Here is a 22,479-nt window from a genome sequence, read left to right as displayed (position 1 = left end):
TTCCTAGTGCCGGTTTGAAGTTCCTGCAGTTTTCACTGTAAAACCGTGTTGGAGCTAGTACCTCCCCATATATATGTATGGAGTGGAGTTTGCAACTGAAAAGAAACTTTGTGTTCCCAACAAGCTAGGTGAAAGACGTCTTTCACACACACTTGTCTCTCAGAACTGAGCATGTGGAGAGACGTTCGTTCATCTAGCACAAAGGGAATGGGTTGCAGGCGGAACTTTTACTCTGGTTTCTCAGTCTGTTTCCTATTGCCGGTTTGAATTTCCTGCAGTTTTCACTGTAAAACCGAGTTGGAGATAGTATCTACCCATATATATGTATGGAGAGGGGTTAGCAACTGAAAAGAAACTTTGTGTTCCCAACAAGCTATGTGAAGGACGTCTTTAACACACACTTATCTCTCAGAACTGAGCATGTGGAGAGACGTTCGTTCATCTAGCACAAAGGGAAAGGGTTGCAGGTATAACTTTTACTCTGGTTTCTCCGTCTTTTTTATAGTGCCGGTTTGGAGTTCCTGCACTTTTCACTGTAAAACCGAGTTGGAGCTCATACCTCCCAATATATATGTATGGAGTGGAGTTTGCAAATGAAAAGAAACTTTGTGTTCCCAACAGCTAGGTGAAGGACGGCTTTCACACACACTTATCTCTCAGAACTGAGCATGTGGAGAGACGTTCGTTCATCTAGCACAAAGGGAATGTGTTGCAGGAGAAACTTCTACTCCGGTTTCTCAGACTGTTTCCTAGTGCCAGTTTGAAGTTCCTGCCGTTTTCACTGTAAAACCGAGTTGGAGCTAGTACCTCCCCATATATATGTATAGAGTGGAGTTTGCAAGTGAAAAGGAACTTTGTGTTCCCTACAAGCTAGGTGAAGGACGGCTTTCACACACACTTATCTCTCAGAACTGAGCATGTGGAGAGACGTTCGTTCATCTAGCACAAAGGGAACGGGTTGCAGGAATAAATTTTACTCTGGTTTCTCAGTCTGTTTCCTAGTGCCGGGTTGAAGTTCCTGCATTTTTCACTGTAAAACCGATTTGGAGCTCGTACATCCCCATATATATGTATGGAGTAGAGTTTGCAAGTGAAAAGAAACTTTGTGTTCCCAACAAGCTAGGTGAAGTACGGCTTTCACACACACATAACTCTCAGAACTGAGCATGTGGAGAGACGTTCGTTCATCTAGCACAAATTGAACGGGTTGCAGGAATAACTTTTACCGTGGTTTCTCAGTCTGTTTCCTAGTGCCGGTATGAAGTTCCTGCACTTTTCACTGTAAAACAGAGTTGGAGCTAGTACCTCCCCATATATATGTATTGAGTGGAGTTTGCAACTGAAAAGGAAATTTGTGTTCCCAACAAGCTAGGTGAAGTTCTGCTTTCATACACACATATCTCTCAGAACTGAGCATGTGGAGAGACGTTCATTCATCTAGCAAAATGGGAATGTGTTGCAGGAAAAGTTTTTACTCTGGTTTCTCATTCTATTTCCTAGTGCCGGTTTTAAGTTCCTGCAGTTTGCACTGTAAAACCGATTTGGAGCTCGTACCTCCCAATATATATGTATGGAGTGGAGTTTGCAAATGAAAAGAAACTTTGTGTTCCCAACAAGCTAGGTGAAGGACGGCTTTCACACACACTTATCTCTCAGAACTGAGCATGTGGAGAGACGTTCGTTCATCTAGCACAAAGGGAATGGGTTGCAGGAGAAACTTCTACTCCGGTTTCTCAGACTGTTTCCTAGTGCCAGTTTGAAGTTCCTGCCGTTTTCACTGTAAAACCGAGTTGGAGCTAGTACCTCCCCATATATATGTATAGAGTGGAGTTTGCAAGTGAAAAGGAACTTTGTGTTCCCTACAAGCTAGGTGAAGGACGGCTTTCACACACACTTATCTCTCAGAACTGAGCATGTGGAGAGACGTTCGTTCATCTAGCACAAAGGGAACGGGTTGCAGGAATAAATTTTACTCTGGTTTCTCAGTCTGTTTCCTAGTGCCGGGTTGAAGTTCCTGCATTTTTCACTGTAAAACCGATTTGGAGCTCGTACATCCCCATATATATGTATGGAGTAGAGTTTGCAAGTGAAAAGAAACTTTGTGTTCCCAACAAGCTAGGTGAAGTACGGCTTTCACACACACATATCTCTCAGAACTGAGCATGTGGAGAGACGTTCGTTCATCTAGCACAAATTGAACGGGTTGCAGGAATAACTTTTACCGTGGTTTCTCAGTCTGTTTCCTAGTGCTGGTATGAAGTTCCTGCACTTTTCACTGTAAAACAGAGTTGGAGCTAGTACCTCCCCATATATATGTATTGAGTGGAGTTTGCAACTGAAAAGGAAATTTGTGTTCCCAACAAGCTAGGTGAAGTTCTGCTTTCATACACACATATCTCTCAGAACTGAGCATGTGGAGAGACGTTCATTCATCTAGCACAATGGGAATGTGTTGCAGGAAAAGTTTTTACTCTGGTTTCTCATTCTATTTCCTAGTGCCGGTTTTAAGTTCCTGCAGTTTGCACTGTAAAACTGATTTGGAGCTCGTACCTCCCCATATATATGTATGGAGTGGAGTTTGCAACTAAAAAGTAACTTTGTGTTCCCAACAAGCTAGGTGAAGATCGGCTTTCACACACACTTATCTCTCAGAACTTAGCATGTGGAGAGTCGTTCGGTCATCAAGTACAAAGGGAACGGGTTGCAGGAGAATCTTTTACTCTGGTTTCTCAGTCTGTTTCCTAGTGCCGGTATGAAGTTCCTGCAGATTTCACTGTAAAACCGAGTTGGAGCTAGTACCTCCCCATATATATGTATGGAGTGGAGTTTGCAACTGAAAAGAAACTTTCTGCTCCCAACAAGCTAGGTGAAGGACGGCTTTCACACACACTTGTCTCTCAGAACTGAGCATGTGGAGAGACGTTCGTTCATCTAGCACAATGGGAACGGGTTGCAGGAGAAACTATTACTCTGGTTTCTCAGTCTGTTTCCTAGTGCCGGTTTGAAGTTCCTGCAGTTTTCACTGTAAAACCGTGTTGGAGCTAGTACCTCCCCATATATATGTATGGAGTGGAGTTTGCAACTGAAAAGAAACTTTGTGTTCCCAACAAGCTAGGTGAAAGACGTCTTTCACACACACTTGTCTCTCAGAACTGAGCATGTGGAGAGACGTTCGTTCATCTAGCACAAAGGGAATGGGTTGCAGGCGGAACTTTTACTCTGGTTTCTCAGTCTCTTTCCTAGTTCCGGTTTGAAGTTCCTGCAGTTTTCACTGTAAAACCGAGTTGGAGATAGTATCTACCCATATATATGTATGGAGAGGAGTTAGCAACTGAAAAGAATCTAGTGTTCCCAACAAGCTAGTTGTAGGACTACTTTCACACACACATATCTCTCAGAACTGAGCATGTGGAGAGACGTTCGTTCATCTAGCACAAAGGGAACGCGTTGCAGGAGAAACTTTTACTCTGGTTTCTCAGTCTGTTTCCTAGTGCCGGTTTGAAGTTCTTGCACTTTTCACTGTAAAACCGAGTTGGAGCTAGTACCACCCCATATATATGTATGGAGTGGAGTTTGCAACTGAAAAGAAACTTTGTGTTCCCAACAAGCTATATGAAGGACGTCTTTCACACACAGTTATATCTCAGAACTGAGCATGTGGAGAGACGTTCGTTCATCTAGCGAATGGGAACGTGTTGCAGGAGAAACTTGTACTCTGGTTACTCACTCTGTTTCCTAGTGCCGGTTTGAAGTTCTTGCACTTTTCACTGTAAAAACGATTTGGAGCTAGTACCACCCCATATATATGTATGGAGTGGAGTTGGCAACTGAAAAGAAACTTTGTGTTCCCAACAAGCTATGTGAAGGACGTCTTTCACACACACTTATCTCTCAGAACTGAGCATGTGGAGAGACGTTCGTTCATCTAGCACAAAGGGAAAGGGTTGCAGGAGAAACAATTACTCTGGTTTCTGAGTATTTTTCCTAGTGCCGGTTTGAAGTTCCTGCAGGTTTCACTGTAAAACCGAGTTGGAGCTCGTACCTCCCCATATATATGTATGGAATGGAGTTTGCAACTGAAAAGAAACTTTGTGTTCCCAACAAGCTAGTTGAAGGACGGCATTCACACACACTTATCCCTCAGAACTGAGCATGTGGAGAGACGTTCGTTCATCTAGCACAAAGGGAACGGGTTGCAGGGAAAATTTTACTCTGGATTCTCAGTCTGTTTCCTAGTGCCGGTTTGAAGTTCCTGCAGTTTTCACTGTAAAACCGAGTTGGAGCTCGTACTTCCCCATATATATGTATGGAGTGTAGTTTGCAAGTGAAAAGAAACTTTGTGTTCCCAACAAGCTAGGTGAAGAATGGCTTTAACACACAGTTATCTCTCAGAACTGAGCATGTGGACAGTCGTTCGTTCATCTAGCACAAAGGGAAAGTGTTGCAGGAATAACTTTTACTCTGGTTTCTCCGTCTATTTCCTAGTGCCGGTTTGAAGTTCCTGCACTTTTCACTGTAAAACCTAGTTGGAGCTCGTACCTCCCAATATATATGTATGGAGTGGAGTTTGCAACTGAAAAGAAACTTTGTGTTCCCAACAAGCTAGGTGAAGGACGGCTTTCACACACACTTAACTCTCAGAACTGAGCATGTGGAGAGACGTTCGTTCATCTAGCACAAACGGAACGGGTTGCAGGAGAAACTTTTACTCTGGTTTCTCCGTCTGTTTCCTAGTGCCGGTTTGAAGTTCCTGCACTTTTCACTGTAAAACCAAGTTGGAGCTCGTACCTCCCAATATATATGTATGGAGTGGAGTTTGCAACTGAAAAGAAACTTTGTGTTCCCAACAATCTATGTGAAGGACGTCTTTCACACACACTTATCTCTCAGAACTGAGCATGTGGAGAGACGTTCGTTCATCTAGCACAAAGGGAAAGGGTTGCAGGAGAAACAATTTCTCTGGTTTCTGAGTATTTTTCCTAGTGCCTGTTTGAATTTCCTGCAGTTTTCACTGAAAAACCGAGTTGGAGCTCGTACCTCCCCATATAAATGTATGGAATGGAGTTTGCAACTGAAAAGAAACTTTGTGTTCCCAACAAGCTAGTGGAAGGACGGCATTCACACACACTTTTCCCTCAGAACTGAGCATGTGGAGAGACGTTCGTTCATCTAGCACAAAGGGAACGGGTTGCAGGAATAACTTTTACTCTGGTTTCTCCGTCTTTTTTATAGTGCCGGTTTGGAGTTCCTGCACTTTTCACTGTAAAACCGAGTTGGATCTCGTACCTCCCAATATATATTTATGGAGTGGAGTTTGCAACTGAAAAGAAACTTTGTGTTCCCAACAAGCTAGGTGAAAGACGGCTTTCACACACACTTATCTCTCAGAACTGAGCATGTGGAGGGACGTTCGTTCATCTAGCACAAAGGGAACGGGTTGCAGGAATAAATTTTACTCCGGTTTCTCAGTCTGTTTCCTAGTGCCGGTTTGAAGTTCCTGCATTTTTCACTGTAAAACCGATTTGGAGCTCGTACATCCCCATATATATGTATGGAGTGGAGTTTGCAAGTGAAAAGTAACTTTGTGTTCCCAACAAGCTAGATGAAGTACGGCTTTCACACACACATATCTCTCACAACTGAGCATGTGGAGAGACGTTCGTTCATCTAGCACAAATTGAACGGGTTGCAGGAATAACTTTTACCCTGGTTTCTCAGTCTGTTTCCTAGTGCCGGTATGAAGTTCCTGCGCTTTTCACTGTAAAACAGATTTGGAGCTAGTACCTCCCCATATATATGTATTGAGTGGAGTTTGCAATTGAAAAGGAAATTTGTGTTCCCAACAAGCTAGGTGAAGTTCTGCTTTCATACACACATATCTCTCAGAACTGAGCATGTGGAGAGACGTTCGTTCATCTAGCACAATGGGAATGTGTTGCAGGAGAAGTTTTTACTCTGGTTTCTCATTCTGTTTCCTAGTGCCGGTTTTAAGTTCCTGCAGTTTGCACTGTAAAACAGATTTGGAGCTCGTACTTCCCCATATATATGTATGGAGTGGAGTTTGCAACTAAAAAGTAACTTTGTGTTCCCAACAAGCTAGGTGAAGATCGGCTTTCACACACACTAATCTCTCAGAACTTAGCATGTGGAGAGTCGTTCGGTCATCAAGTAAAAAGGGAACGGGATGCAGGAGAATCTTTTACTCTGGTTTCTCAGTCTGTTTCCTAGTGCCGGTATGAAGTTCCCGCAGATTTCACTGTAAAACCGAGTTGGAGCTAGTACCTCCCCATATATATGTATGGAGTGGAGTTTGCAAGTGAAAAGAAACATTGTGCTCCCAACAAGCTAGGTGAAGGACGGCTTTCACACACACTTGTCTCTCAGAAATGAGCATGTGGAGAGACGTTCGTTCATCTAGCACAAACGGATCGGGTTGCCGGAGAAACTATTACTCTGGTTTCTCAGTCTGTTTCCTAGTGCCGGTTTGAAGTTCCTGCAGTTTTCACTGTAAAACCGTGTTGGAGCTAGTACCTCCCCATATATATGTATGGAGTGGAGTTTGCAACTGAAAAGAAACTTTGTGTTCCCAAAAAGCTAGGTGAAAGACGTCTTTCACACACACTTGTCTCTCAGAACTGAGCATGTGGAGAGACGTTCGTTCATCTAGCACAAAGGGAATGGGTTGCAGGCGGAACTTGTACTCTGGTTTCTCAGTCTGTTTCCTAGTGCCGGTTTGAAGTTCCTGCAGTTTTCACTGTAAAACCGAGTTGGGGATAGTATCTACCCATATATATGTATGGAGAGGAGTTAGCAACTGAAAAGAATCTTTGTGTTCCCAACAAGCTAGTTGTAGGACTACTTTCACACACACATATCTCTCAGAACTGAGCATGTGGAGAGACGTTCGTTCATCTAGCACAAAGGGAACGGGTTGCAGGAGAAACTTTTACTCTGGTTTCTCAGTCTGTTTCCTAGTGCCGGTTTGAAGTTCTTGCACTTTTCACTGTAAAACCGAGTTGGAGCTAGTACCACCCCATATATATGTATGGAGTGGAGTTTGCAACTGAAAAGAAACTTTGTGTTCCCAACAAGCTATGTGAAGGACGCCTTTCACACACACTTATCTCTCAGAACTGAGCATGTGGAGAGACTTTCGTTCATCTAGCACAAAGGGAAAGGGTTGCAGGAGAAACAATTACTCTGGTTTCTGAGTATTTTTCCTAGTGCCGGTTTGAAGTTCCTGCAGTTTTCACTGAAAAACCGAGTTGGAGCTCGTACCTCCCCATATATATGTATGGAATGGAGTTTGCAACTGAAAAGAAACTTTGTGTTCCCAACAAGCTAGTTGAAGGACGGCATTCACACACACTTATCCCTCAGAACTGAGCATATGGAGAGACGTTCGTTCATCTAGCACAAAGGGAACGGGTTGCAGGGAAACTTTTACTCTGGATTCTCAGTCTGTTTCCTAGTGCCGTTTTGAAGTTCCTGCAGTTTTCACTGTAAAACCGAGTTGGAGCTCGTACTTCCCCATATATATGTATGGAGTGGAGTTTGCAACTGAAAAGAAACTTTGTGTTCCCAACAAGCTAGGTGAAGAATGGCTTTAACACACAGTTATCTCTCAGAACTGAGCATGTGGACAGTCGTTCGTTCATCTAGCACAAAGGGAAAGGGTTGCAGGAGAAACAATTCCTCTGGTTTCTGAGTATTTTTCCTAGTGCCGGTTTGAAGTTCCTGCAGTTTTCACTGTAAAACCGAGTTGGAGATAGTATCTACCCATATATATGTTGGGAGAGGAGTTAGCAACTGAAAAGAATCTTTGTGTTCCCAACAAGCTAGTTGTAGGACTACTTTCACACACACATATCTCTCAGAACTGAGCATGTGGAGAGACGTTCGTTCATCTAGCACAAAGGGAACGGGTTGCAGGAGAAACTTTTACTCTGGTTTCTCAGTCTGTTTCCTAGTGCCGGTTTGAAGTTCTTGCACTTTTCACTGTAAAAATGATTTGGAGCTAGTACCACCCCATATATATGTATGGAGTGGAGTTTGCAACTGAAAAGAAACTTTGTGTTCCCAACAAGCTATGTGAAGGACGTCTTTCACACACACTTATCTCTCAGAACTGAGCATGTGGAGAGACGTTCGTTCATCTAGCACAAAGGGAAAGGTTTACAGGAGAAGCAATTACTCTGGTTTCTGAGTATTTTTCCTAGTGCCGGTTTGAAGTTCCTGCAGTTTTCACTGCAAAACCGAGTTGGAGCTCGTACCTCCCCATATATATGTATGGAATGGAGTTTGCAACTGAAAAGAAACTTTGTGTTCCCAACAAGCTAGTTGAAGGACGGCATTCACACACACTTATCTCTCAGAACTGAGCATGTGGAGAGACGTTCGTTCATCTAGAACAAAGGAACGGGTTGCAGGAATAACTTTTACTCTGGTTTCTCCGTCTGTTTCCTAGTGCCGGTTTGAAGTTCCTGCACTTTTCACTGTAAAACCGATTTGGAGCTCGTACCTCCCAATATATATGTATGGAGTGGAGTTTGCAACTGAAAAGAAACTTTGTGTTCCCAACAAGCTAGGTGAAGGACGGCTTTCACACACACTTAACCCTCAGAACTGAGCATGTGGAGAGACGTTCGTTCATCTAGCACAAACGGAACGGGTTGCAGGGGAAACTTTTACTCTGGTCTCTAAGTCTGTTTCCTAGTGCCTGTTTGAAGTTCCTGCACTTTTCACTGTAAAACCGAGTTGGAGCTCGTACCTCCCAATATATATGTATGGAGTGGAGTTTGCAACTTAAAAGAAACTTTGTGTTCCCAACAAGCTAGGTGAAGGACGGCTTTCACACACACTTATCTCTCAGAACTGAGCATGTGGAGAGACGTTCGTTCATCTAGCACAAAGGGAATGGGATGCAGGAGAAACTTCTACTCTGGTTTCTCAGTCTGTTTCCTAGTGCCAGTATGAAGTTCCTGCAGTTTTCACTGTAAAACCCAGTTGGAGCTAGTACCTCCCCATATATATGTATAGAGTGGAGTTTGCAACTGAATAGAAACTTTGTGTTCCCTACAAGCTAGTTTAAGGACGGCTTTCACACACACTTATCCCTCAGAAATGAGCATGTGGAGAGACGTTCGTTCATCTAGCTCAAAGGGAACGGGTTGCAGGGAAACTTTTACTCTGGATTCTCAGTCTGTTTCCTAGTGCCGTTTTGAAGTTCCTGCAGTTTTCACTGTAAAACCGAGTTGGAGCTCGTACTTCCCCATATATATGTATGGAGTGGAGTTTGCAACTGAAAAGAAACTTTGGTTCCCAACAAGCTAGGTGAAGAATGGCTTTAACACACAGTTATCTCTCAGAACTAAGCATGTGGACAGTCGTTCGTTCATCTAGCACAAAGGGAAAGGGTTGCAGGAATAACTTTTACTCTGGTTTCTCCGTCTTTTTCCTAGTGCCGGTTTGAAGTTCCTGCCGTTTTCACTGTAAAATCGAGTTGGAGCTAGTACCTCCCCATATATATGTATTGAGTGGAGTTTGCAACTGAAAAGGAAATTTGTGTTCCCAACAAGCTAGGTGAAGTTCTGCTTTCATACACACATATCTCTCAGAACTGAGCATGTGGAGAGACGTTCGTTCATGTAGCACAAAGGGAACGGTTTGCAGGAGAAACTTTTACTCTGGTTTCTCAGTCTGTTTCCTAGTGCCGGTTTGAAGTTCTTGCACTTTTCTCTGTAAAAACGATTTGGAGCTAGTACCACCCCATATATATGTATGGAGTGGAGTTTGCAACTGAAGAGAAACTTTGTGTTCCCAACAAGCTATGTGAAGGACGTCTTTCACACACACTTATCTCTCAGAACTGAGCATGTGGAGAGACGTTCGTTCATCTAGCACAAAGGAAACGGTTACAGGAGAAACAATTATTCTGGTTTCTGAGTATTTTTCCTAGTGCCGGTTTGAAGTTCCTGCAGTTTTCACTGTAAAACCGAGTTGGAGCTCGTACCTCCCCATATATATGTATGGAATGGAGTTTGCAACTGAAAAGAAACTTTGTGTTCCCAACAAGCTAGTTGAAGGACGGCATTCACACACACTTATCTCTCAGAACTGAGCATGTGGAGAGACGTTCGTTCATCTAGCACAAAGGGAACGGGTTGCAGGAATAACTTTTACTCTGGTTTCTCTGTCTGTTTCCTAGTGCCGGTTTGAAGTTCCTGCACTTTTCACTGTAAAACCGAGTTGGAGCTCGTACCTCCCAATATATATGTATGGAGTGTAGTTTGCAACTGAAAAGAAACTTTGTGTTCCCAACAAGCTAGGTGAAGGACGGCTTTCACACACACTTAACCCTCAGAACTGAGCATGTGGAGAGACGTTCGTTCATCTAGCACAAACGGAACGGGTTGCAGGAGTAACTTTTACTCTGGTCATTAAGTCTGTTTCCTAGTGCCTGTTTGAAGTTCCTGCACTTTTCACTGTAAAACCGAGTTGGAGCTCGTACCTCCCAATATATATGTATGGAGTGGAGTTTGCAACTTAAAAGAAACTTTGTGTTCCCAACAAGCTAGGTGAAGGACGGCTTTCACACACACTTATCTCTCAGAACTGAGCATGTGGAGAGACGTTCGTTCATCTAGCACAAAGGGAATGGGTTGCAGGAGAAACTTCTACTCTGGTTTCTCAGTCTGTTTCCTAGTGCCAGTTTGAAGATCCTGCCGTTTTCACTGTAAAACCGAGTTGGAGCTAGTACCTCCCCATATATATGTATAGAGTGGAGTTTGCAACTGAATAGAAACTTTGTGTTCCCTACAAGCTAGGTGAAGGACGGCTTTCACACACACTTATCTCTCAGAACTGAGCATGTGGAGAGACTTTCGTTCATCTAGCACAAAAGGAACGGGTTGCAGGAATAAATTTTACCTCGGTTTCTCAGTCTGTTTCCTAGTGCCGGTTTGAAGTTCCTGCATTTTTCACTGTAAAACCGATTTGGAGCTCGTACATCCCCATATATATGTATGGAGTGGAGTTTGCAAGTGAAAAGAAACTTTGTGTTCCCATCAAGCTAGGTGAAGTACGGCTTTCACCCACACATATCTCTCAGAACTGAGCATGTGGAGAGACGTTCGTTCATCTAACACAAATTGAACGGGTTGCAGGAATAACTTTTACCCTGGTTTCTCAGTCTGTTTCCTAGTGCCGGTATGAAGTTCCTGCACTTTTCACTGTAAAACATAGTTGGAGCTAGTACCTCCCCATATATATGTATGGAGTGGAGTTTGCAACTGAAAAGAAACTTGGTTTTCCCAACAAGCTAGGTTAAGGACGGCTTTCACACACACTTATCTCTCAGAACTGAGCATTTGGAGAGACGTTCGTTCATCTAGCACAATGGGAACGGGTTGCAGGAGAAACTTTTACTGTGGTTTCTCAGCCTATTTCCTAGTGCCGGTTTGAATTTCTTGCAGTTTTCACTGTAAAACCGTGTTGGAGCTAGAACCTCCCCATATATATGTATGGAGTGGAGTTTGTAACTGAAAAGAAACTTTGTGTTCCCAACAAGCTAGGTGAAGGACGTCTTTCACACACACTTGTCTCTCAGAACTGAGCATGTGGAGAGACGTTCGTTCATCTAGCACAAAGGGAATGGGTTGCAGGAGAAACTTCTACTCCGGTTTCTCAGTCTGTTTCCTAGTGCCAGTTTGAAGTTCCTGCCGTTTTCACTGTAAAACCGAGTTGGAGCTTGTACCTCCCCATATATATGTATAGAGTGGAGTTTGCAACTGAATAGAAACTTTGTGTTCCCTACAAGCTAGGTGAAGGACGGCTTTCACACACACTTATCTCTCAGAACTGAGCATGTGGAGAGACGTTCGTTCATCTAGCACAAAGGGAACGGTTTGCAGGTATAAATTTTACTCCGGTTTCTCAGTCTGTTTCCTAGTGCCGGTTTGAAGTTCCTGCATTTTTCACTGTAAAACAGATTTGGAGCTCGCACATCCCCATATATATGTATGGAGTGGAGTTTGCAAGTGAAAAGAAACTTTGTGTTCCCAACAAGCTAGGTGAAGTACGGCTTTAACCCACACATATCTCTCAGAACTGAGCATGTGGAGAGACGTTCGTTCATTTAACACAAATTGAACGGGTTGCAGGAATAACTTTTACCCTGGTTTCTCAGTCTGATTCCTAGTGCCGGTATGAAATTCCTGCACTTTTCACTGTAAAACAGAGTTGGAGCTAGTACCTCCCCATATATATGTATGGAGTGGAGTTTGCAACTGAAAAGAAACTTGGTTTTCCCAACAAGCTAGGTTAAGGACGGCTTTCACACACACTTATCTCTCAGAACTGAGCATTTGGAGAGACGTTCGTTCATCTAGCACAATGGGAACGGGTTGCAGGAGAAACTTTTACTCTGGTTTCTCAGCCTGTTTCCTAGTGCCGGTTTGAATTTCTTGCAGTTTTCACTGTAAAACCGTGTTGGAGCTAGAACCTCCCCATATATATGTATGGAGTGGAGTTTGTAACTGAAAAGAAACTTTGTGTTCCCAACAAGCTAGGTGAAGGACGTCTTTCACACACAATTGTCTCTCAGAACTGAGCATGTGGAGAGACGTTCGTTCATCTAGCACAAAGGGAATGGGTTGCAGGCGGAACTTTTACTCTGGTTTCTCAGTCTGTTTCCTAGTGCCGGTTTGAAGTTCCTGCAGTTTTCACTGTAAAACCGAGTTGGAGCTAGTACTTCCCCATATATATGTATAGAGTGGAGTTTGCAACTGAAAAGAAACTTTGTGTTCCCTACAAGCTAGGTGAAGGACGGCTTTCACACACACTTATCTCTCAGAACTGAGCATGTGGAGAGACGTTCGTTCATCTAGCACAAAGGGAACGGGTTGCAGGAATAACTTTTACTCTGGTTTCTCAGTCTGTTTCCTAGTGCCGGTTTGAAGTTCCTGCATTTTTCACTGTAAAACCGATTTGGAGCTCGTACCTCCCCATATATATGTATGGAGTGGAGTTTGCAACTGAAAAGAAACTTTGTGTTCCCAACAAGCTAGGTGAAGTACGGCTTTCACACACACATATCTCTCAGAATTGAGCATGTGGAGAGACGTTCGTTCATCTAGCACAAATTGAACGGGTTGCAGGAATAACATTTACCCTGGTTTCTCAGTCTGTTTCCTAGTACCTGTATGAAGTTCCTGCACTTTACATTGTAAAACAGAGTTGGAGCTAGTACCTCCCCATATATATGTATGGAGTGGAGTTTGCAACTGAAAAGAAACTTTGTGTTCCCAACAAGCAAGGTGAAGCATGTCTTTCACACACACTTGTCTCTCTGAACTGAGCATGTGGAGAGACGTTCGTTCATCTAGCTCAAAGGGAACGGGTTACAGGAGAAACTTTTACTCTGGTTTCTCAGTCTGTTTCCTAGTGCCGGTTTGAAGTTCTTGCACTTTTCACTGTAAAAACGATTTGGAGCTAGTACCACCCCATATATATGTATGGAGTGGAGTTTGCAACTGAAAAGAATCTCTGTGTTCCCAACAAGCTATATGAAGGACGTCTTTCACACACACTTATCTCTCAGAACTGAGCATGTGGAGAGACGTTCGTTCATCTAGCACAAAGGGAAAGGGTTACAGGGGAAACAATTACTCTGGTTTCTGAGTATTATTCCTAGTGCCGGTTTGAAGTTCCTGCAGTTTTCACTGTAAAACCGAGTTGGAGATAGTATCTACCCATATATATGTATGGAGAGGAGTTAGCAACTGAAAAGAATCTTTGTGTTCCCAACAAGCTAGTTGTAGGACTACTTTCACACACACATATCTCTCAGAACTGAGCATGTGGAGAGACGTTCGTTCATCTAGCACAAAGGGAACGGGTTGCAGGAGAAACTTTTACTCTGGTTTCTAAGTTTGTTTCCTAGTGCCGGTTTGAAGTTCCTGCACTTTTCACTGTAAAAACGATTTGGAGCTAGTACCACCCCATATATATGTATGGAGTGGAGTTTGCAACTGAAAAGAAACTTTGTGTTCCCAACAAGCTATGTGAAGGACGTCTTTCACACACACTTATCTCTCAGAACTGAGCATGTGGAGAGACGTTCGTTCATCTAGCACAAAGGGAAAGGGTTACAGGAGAAACAATTACTCTGGTTTCTGAGTATTTTTCCTAGTGCCGGTTTGAAGTTCCTGCAGTTTTCACTGTAAAACCGAGTTGGAGCTCGTACCTCCCCATATATATGTATGGAATGGAGTTTGCAACTGAAAAGAAACTTTGTGTTTCTAACAAGCTAGTTGAAGGACGGCATTCACACACACTTATCTCTCAGAACTGAGCATGTGGAGAGACGTTCATTCATCTAGCACAAAGGGAACGGGTTGCAGGAGAAACTTTTACTCTGGATTCTCCGTCTGTTTCCTAGTGCCGGTTTGAAGTTCCTGCACTTTTCACTGTAAAACCGATTTGGAGCTCGTACCTCCCAATATATATGTATGGAGTGGAGTTTGCAACTGAAAAGAAACTTTGTGTTCCCAACAAGCTAGGTGAAGGACGGCTTTCACACACACTTAACCCTCAGAACTGAGCATGTGGAGAGACGTTCGTTCATCTAGCACAAACGGAACGGGTTGCAGGAGTAACTTTTACTCTGGTCTCTAAGTCTGTTTCCTAGTGCCGTTTTGAAGTTCCTGCACTTTTCACTGTAAAACCGAGTTGGAGCTCGTACCTCCCAATATATATGTATGGAGTGGAGTTTGCAACTTAAAAGAAACTTTGTGTTCCCAACAAGCTAGGTTAAGGACGGCTTTCACACACACATATCTCTCAGAACTGAGCATGTGGAGAGACGTGCGTTCATCTAGCACAAAGGGAATGGGATGCAGGAGAAACTTCTACTCCGGTTTCTCAGTCTGTTTCCTAGTGCCAGTTTGAAGTTCCTGCATTTTTCACTTTAAAACCCAGTTGGAGCTAGTACCTCCCCATATATATGTATAGAGTGGAGTTTGCAACTGAATAGAAACTTTGTGTTCCCTACAAGCTAGGTGAAGGACGGCTTTCACACACACTTATCCCTCAGAACTGAGCATGTGGAGAGACGTTCGTTCATCTAGCTCAAAGGGAACGGGTTGCAGGGAAACTTTTACTCTGGATTCTCAGTCTGTTTCCTAGTGCCGTTTTGAAGTTCCTGCAGTTTTCACTGTAAAACCGAGTTGGAGCTCGTACTTCCCCATATATATGTATGGAGTGGAGTTTGCAACTGAAAAGAAACTTCGTGTTCCCAACAAGCTAGGTGAAGAATGGCTTTAACACTCAGTTATCTCTCAGAACTGAGCATGTGGAGAGACGTTCGTTCATCTAGCACAAAGGGAACGGGTTGCAGGAGAAACTTTTACTCTGGTTTCTCAGTCTGTTTTCTAGTGCCGGTTTGAATTTCTTGCAGTTTTCAGTGTAAAACCGTGTTGGAGCTAGTACCTCCCCATATATATGTATGGAGTGGAGTTTGCAACTGAAAAGAAACTTTGTGTTCCCAACAAGCTAGGTGAAGGACGTCTGTCACACACACTTGTCTCTCAGAACTGAGCATGTGGAGAGACGTTCGTTCATCTAGCACAAAGGGAATGGGTTGCAGGCGGAACTTTTACTCTGGTTTCTCAGTCTGTTTCCTAGTGCCGGTTTGAATTTCCTGCAGTTTTCACTGTAAAACCGAGTTGGAGCTCGTACCTCCCCATATATATGTATGGAATGGAGTTTGCAACTGAAAAGAATCTTTGTGTTCCCAACAAGCCATTTGAAGGACGGCATTCACACACACTTATCCCTCAGAACTGAGCATGTGGAGAGACGTTCGTTCATCTAGCACAAAGGGAAATGTTTGCAGGAATATCTTTTACTCTGGTTTCTCCGTCTGTTTCCTAGTGCCGGTTTGAAGTTCCTGCACTTTTCACGGTAAAACAGAGTTGGAGCTCGTACCTCCCAATATATATGTATGGAGTGGAGTTTGCAACTGAAAAGAAACTTTGTGTTCCCAACAAGCTAGGTGAAGGACGGCTTTCACACAAACTTAACTCTCAGAACTGAGCATGTGGAGAGACGTTCGTTCATCTAGCACAAACTGAACGGGTTGCAGGAGAAACTTTTACTCTGGTCTCTAAGTCTGTTTCCTAGTGCCGGTTTGAAGTTCCTGCACTTTTCACTGTAAAACCGAGTTGGAGCTCGTACCTCCCAATATATATGTATGGAGTGGAGTTTGCAACTTAAAAGAAACTTTGTGTTCCCAACAAGCTAGGTGAAGGACGGCTTTCACACACACTTATCTCTCAGAACTGAGCATGTGGAGAGACGTTCGTTCATCTTGCACAAAGGGAATGGGTTGCAGGAGAAACTTCTACTCCGGTTTCTCAGTCTGTTTCCTAGTGCCAGTTTGAAGTTCCTGCCGTTTTCACTGTAAAACCGAGTTGGAGCTAGTACCTCCCCATATATATTTATCGAGTGGCGTTTGCAACTGAAAAGAAACTTTGTGTTCCCTACAAGCTAGGTGAAGGACGGCTTTCACACACACTTATCTCTCAGAACTGAGCATGTGGAGAGATGTTCGTTCATCTAGCACAAAGGGAACGGGTTGCAGGAGAAACTTTTACTCTGGTTTCTTAGTCTGTTTCCTAGTGCCGGTTTGAATTTCTTGCATTTTCAGTGTAAAACCGTGTTGGAGCTAGTACCTCCCCATATATATGTATGGAGTGGAGTTTGCAACTGAAAAGAATCTTTGTGTTCCCAACAAGCTATATGAAGGACGTCTTTCACACACACTTATCTCTCAGAACTGAGCATGTGGAGAGACGTTCGTTCATCTAGCACAAAGGGAAAGGGTTACAGGAGAAACAATTACTCTGGTTTCTGAGTATTTTTCCTAGTGCCGGTTTGAATTTCCTGCAGTTTTCACTGTAAAACCGAGTTGGAGATAGTATCTACCCATATATATGTATGGAGAGGAGTTAGCAACTGAAAAGAATCTTTGTGTTCCCAACAAGCTAGTTGTAGGACTACTTTCACACACACATATCTCTCAGAACTGAGCCTGTGGAGAGACGTTCGTTCATCTAGCACAAAGGGAACGGGTTGCAGGAGAAACTTTTACTCTGTTTTCTCAGTCTGTTTCTTAGTGCCGGTTTGAAGTTCTTGCAATTTTCACTGTAAAAACGATTTGTAGCTAGTACCACCCCATACATATGTATGGAGTGGAGTTTGCAACTGAAAAGAAACTTTGTATTCCCAACAAGCTATGTGAAGGACGTCTTTCACACACACTTATCTCTCAGAACTGAGCATGTGGAGAGACGTTCGTTCATCTAGCACAAAGGAAAGGTTTACAGGAGAAACAATTACTCTGGTTTCTGAGTATTTTTCCTAGTGCCGGTTTGAAGTTCCTGCAGTTTTCACTGTAAAACCGAGTTGGAGCTCGTACCTCCCCATATATATGTATGGAATGGAGTTTGCAACTGAAAAGAAACTTTGTGTTCCCAACAAGCTAGTTGAAGGACGGCATTCACACACACTTATCTCTCAGAACTGGGCATGTGGAGAGACGTTCGTTCATCTAGCAAAAAGGGAACGTGTTTCAGGAATAACTTTTACTCTGGTTTCTCCGTCTGTTTCCTAGTGCCGGTTTGAAGTTCCTGCACTTTTCACTGTAAAACCGAGTTGGATCTCGTACCTCCCAATATATATTTATGGAGTGGAGTTTGCTACTGAAAAGAAACTTTGTGTTCCCAACAAGCTAGGTGAAGGACGGCTTTCACACACACTTATCTCTCAGAACTGAGCATGTGGAGAGACGTTCGTTCATCTAGCACAAAGGGAATGGGTTGCAGGAGAAACTTCTACTCCGGTTTCTCAGTCTATTTCCTAGTGCCAGTTTGAAGTTCCTGCCGTTTTCACTGTAAAACCGAGTTGGAGCTAGTACATCCCCATATATATGTATAGAGTGGAGTTTGCAACTGAATAGAAACTTTGTGTTCCCTACAAGCTAGGTGAAGGACGGCTTTCACACACACTTATCTCTCAGAACTGAGCATGTGGAGAGACGTTCGTTCATCTAGCACAAAGGGAACGGGTTGCAGGAATAACTTTTACTCTGGTTTCTCAGTCTGTTTCCTAGTGCCGGGTTGAAGTTCCTGCATTTTTCACTGTAAAACCGATTTGGAGCTCGTACCTCCCCATATATATGTATGGAGTGGAGTTTGCAATTGAAAAGAAACTTTGTGTTCCCAACAAGCTAGGTGAAGTACGGCTTTCACACACTCATATCTCTCAGAACTAAGCATGTGGAGAGACGTTCGTTCATCTAGCACAAATTGAACGGATTGCAGGAATAACTTTTACCCTGGTTTCTCAGTCTGTTTCCTAGTGCCGGTATGAAGTTCCTGCACTTTTCACTGTAAAACAGAGTTGGAGCTAGTACCTCCCCATATATATGTATTGAGTGGGTTTTGCAACTGAAAAGGAAATTTGTGTTCCCAACAAGCTAGGTGAAGTTCTGCTTTCATACAAACATATCTCTCAGAACTGAGCATGTGGAGAGACGTTCGTTCATCTAGCACAAAGGGAACGGGTTGCCGGAGAAACTTTTACTCTGGTTTCTCAGTCTGTTTCCTAGTGCCGGTTTGAATTTCTTGCAGTTTTCAGTGTAAAACCGTGTTGGAGCTAGTACCTCCCCATATATATGTATGGAGTGGAGTTTGCAACTGAAAAGAAACTTTGTGTTCCAAACAAGCTAGGTGAAGGACGTCTTTCACACACACTTCTCTCTCAGAACTGAGCATGTGGAGAGACGTTCGTTCATCTAGCACAAAGGGAATGGGTTGCAGGCGGAAATAATACTCTGGTTTCTCAGTCTGTTTCCTAGTGCCGGTTTGAAGTTCCTGCAGTTTTCACTGTAAAACCGAGTTGGAGATTGTATCTACCCATATATATGTATGGAGAGTAGTTAGCAACTGAAAAGAATCTTTGTGTTCCCAACAAGCTAGTTGTAGGACTACTTTCACACACACTTATCTCTCAGAACTGAGCATGTGGAGAGACGTTCCTTCATCTAGCACAAAGGGAAAGGGTTGCAGGGGAAACAATTACTCTGGTTTCTGAGTATTTTTCCTAGTGCCGGTTTGAAGTTCCTGCACTTTTCACTGTAAAACCGAGTTGGAGCTCGTACCTCCCAATATATACGTATATAGTGGAGTTTGCAACTGAAAAGAAACTTTTTGTTCCCAACAAGCTAGGTGAAGGACGGCTTTCACACAAACTTAACTCTCAGAACTGAGCATGTGGAGAGACGTTCGTTCATCTAGCACAAACGGAACGGGTTGCAGGAGAAACTTTTACTCTGGTCTCTAAGTCTGTTTCCTAGTGCCGGTTTGAAGTTCCTGCACTTTTCACTGTAAAACCGAGTTGGAGCTCGTACCTCCCAATATATATGTATGGAGTGGAGTTTGCAACTTAAAAGAAACTTTGTGTTCCCAACAAGCTAGGTGAAGGACGGCTTTCACACACACTTATCTCTCAGAACTGAGCATGTGGAAAGACGTTCTTTCATCTAGCACAAAGGGAATGGGTTGCAGGAGAAACTTCTACTCCGGTTTCTCAGTCTGTTTCCTAGTGCCAGTTTGAAGTTCCTACCGTTTTCACTGTAAAACCGAGTTGGAGCTAGTACCTCCCCATATATATGTATAGAGTGGAGTTTGCAAGTGAAAAGAAACTTTGTGTTCCCTACAAGCTAGGTGAAGGACGGCTTACACACACTCTTATCTCTCAGAACTGAGCATGTGGAGAGACGTTCATTCATCTAGCACAAATTGAACGGGTTGCAGGAATAACTTTTACCCTGGTTTCTCAGTCTGTTTCCTAGTGCCGGTATGAAGTTCCTGCACTTTACACTGTAAAACAGAGTTGGAGCTAGTACCTCCCCATATATATGTATTGAGTGGAGTTTGCAACTGAAAAGGAAATTTGTGTTCCCAACAAGATAGGTGAAGTTCTGCTTTCATACACACATATCTCTCAGAACTGAGCATGTGGAGAGACGTTCGTTCATCTAGCACAAAGGGAACGGGTTGCAGGAGAAACTTTTACTCTGGTTTCTCAGTCTGTTTCCTAGTGCCGGTTTCAAGTTCCTGCAGTTTTCACTGTAAAACCGAGTTGGAGATAGTATCTACCCATATATATGTATGGAGAGGAGTTAGCAACTGAAAAGAATCTTTGTGTTCCCAACAAGCTAGTTGTAGGACTACTTTCACACACACTTATCTCTCAGAACTGAGCATGTGGAGAGACGTTCGTTCATCTAGCACAAAGGGAAAGGGTTGCAGGAGAAACAATTACTCTGGTTTCTGAGTATTTTTCCTAGTGCCGGTTTGAAGTTCCTGCAGTTTTCACTGTAAAACCGAGTTGGAGATAGTATCTACCCATATATATGTATGGAGAGGAGTTAGCAACTGAAAAGAATCTTTGTGTTCCCAACAAGCTAGTTGTAGGACTACTTTCACACACACATATCTCTCAGAACTGAGCATGTGGAGAGACGTTCGTTCATGTAGCACAAAGGGAACGGGTTGCAGGAGAAACTTTTACTCTGGTTTCTCAGTCTGTTTCCTAGTGCCGGTTTGAAGTTCTTGCACTTTTCACTGTAAAAACGATTTGGAGCTAGTACCACCCCATATATATGTATGGAGTGGAGTTTGCAACTGAAAAGAAACTTTGTGTTCCCAACAAGCTAGGTGAAGGACGGCTTTCACACACACTTATCTCTCAGAACTGAGCATGTGGAGAGACGTTCGTTCATCTAGCACAAAGGGAATGGGTTGCAGGAGAAACTTCTACTCCGGTTTCTCAGTCTGTTTCCTAGTGCTGGGTTGAAGTTCCTGCATTTTTCACTGTAAAACCGATTTGGAGCTCGTACATCCCCATATATATGTATGGAGTGGAGTTTGCAAGTGAAAAGAAACTTTGTGTTCCCAACTAGCTAGGTGAAGTACGGCTTTCACACACACATATCTCTCAGAACTGAGCATGTGGAGAGACGTTCGTTCATCTAGCACAAATTGAACGGGTTTCAGGAATAACTATTACCCTGGTTTCTCAGTCTGTTTCCTAGTGCCGGTATGAAGTTCCTGCACTTTACACTGTAAAACAGAGTTGGAGCTTGTACCTACCCATATATATGTATTGATTGGAGTTTGCAACTGAAAAGGAAATTTGTGTTCCCAACAAGCTAGGTGAAGTTCTGCTTTCATACACACATATCTCTCAGAACTGAGCATGTGGAGAGACGTTCATTCATCTAGCACAATGGGAACGGGTTGCAGGAGAAACTTCTACTCCGGTTTCTCAGTCTGTTTCCTAGTGCCAGTTTGAAGTTCCTGCCGTTTTCACTGTAAAACCGAGTTGGAGCTAGTACCTCCCCATATATATGTATAGAGTGGAGTTTGCAACTGAATAGAAACTTTGTGTTCCCTACAAGCTATGTGAAGGACGGCTTTCACACACACTTATCTCTCAGAACTGAGCATGTGGAGAGACTTTCGTTCATCTAGCACAAAGGGAACGGGTTGCAGGAATAAATTTTACTCCGGTTTCTCAGTCTGTTTCCTAGTGCCGGGTTGAAGTTCCTGCATTTTTCACTGTAAAACCGATTTGGAGCTCGTACATCCCCATATATATGTATGGAGTGGAGTTAGCAAGTGAAAAGAAACTTTGTGTTCCCAACAAGCTAGGTGAAGTACGGCTTTCACCCACACATATCTCTCAGAACTGAGCATGTGGAGAGACGTTCGTTCATCTAACACAAATTGAACGGGTTTCAGGAATAACTTTTACCCTGGTATCTCAGTCTGTTTCCTAGTGCCGGTATGAAGTTCCTGCACTTTTCACTGTAAAACAGAGTTGGAGCTAGTACCTCCCCATATATATGTATTGAGTGGAGTTTGCAACTGAAAAGAAAATTTGTGTTCCCAACACGCTAGGTGAAGTTCTGCTTTCATACACACATATCTCTCAGAACTGAACATGTGGAGAGACGTTCGTTCATCTAGCACAATGGGAACGGGTTGCAGGAGAAATTTTTACTCTGGTTTCTCAGTCTGTTTCCTAGTGCCGGTTTGAATTTCTTGCAGTTTTCACTGTAAATCCGTGTTGGAGATAGAAACTCCCCATATATATGTATGGAGTGGAGTTTGCAACTGAAAAGAAACTTTGTGTTCCCAAGAACCTAGGTGAAGGACGTCTTTCACACACACTTTTCTCTCAGAACTGAGCATGTGGAGAGACGTTCGTTCATCTAGCACAAAGGGAATGGGTTGCAGGCGGAACTTTTACTCTGGTTTCTCAGTCTGTTTCCTAGTGCCGGTTTGAAGTTCCTGCAGTTTTCACTGTAAAACCGAGTTGGAGCTAGTACTTCCCCATATATATGTATAG

The sequence above is a fragment of the Camelus bactrianus genome, chromosome 21 (genome assembly GCF_048773025.1).
Source record: "Camelus bactrianus isolate YW-2024 breed Bactrian camel chromosome 21, ASM4877302v1, whole genome shotgun sequence".
In the NCBI taxonomy this organism is placed as follows: Eukaryota; Metazoa; Chordata; class Mammalia; order Artiodactyla; family Camelidae; genus Camelus; species Camelus bactrianus.
This window is presented reverse-complemented; position numbering follows the sequence as displayed.